Below are 502 nucleotides of genomic sequence, written 5' to 3' on the forward strand. Positions count from 1 at the left end.
TGTGTGTGTGTGTGTGTGTGTGTGTGTGTGTGTGTGTGTGTGTGTGTGAAAGAAGTACAATAACAGAAATGAAAATTCCCCAGAGGCATTCTGGAGTAGATTTGAATAGACAGAGCAAATTTGGAAGTTATTATGCCTTAGAAATTTAAGGAATAACAATAACAGGAAACAACAACAACGTAAGGAGCCCATGGAGCCCCCCGTATTAGTTGCTTTACGGTTGCTATGATAAAACACCATAACCAAGGAGACTTATAGAAGAGTTAATTTAGGCTTCTGGCTACAGAGGGTGAGGCTGATGGCAGAGTGGAGGCATGGCAGCTGGAATGGAAGCCATCATGCTTGACCAGAAGCACGGGTAGAGCAAACTTGGAGCAGGGTAAGGCCTTAACCTCTCAAAGCCCAGCCACAGTGACACTTCCTTCAGTAAGAGCACACCTCCTAAGCCTCCCAAACACCACCACCAAACAGGGACCAAGTGTTCAAGTGTCTGAGGCAATGG

The sequence above is a fragment of the Grammomys surdaster genome, unplaced genomic scaffold (genome assembly GCF_004785775.1).
Source record: "Grammomys surdaster isolate TR1022 unplaced genomic scaffold, NIH_TR_1.0 1136, whole genome shotgun sequence".
In the NCBI taxonomy this organism is placed as follows: domain Eukaryota; kingdom Metazoa; phylum Chordata; class Mammalia; order Rodentia; family Muridae; genus Grammomys; species Grammomys surdaster.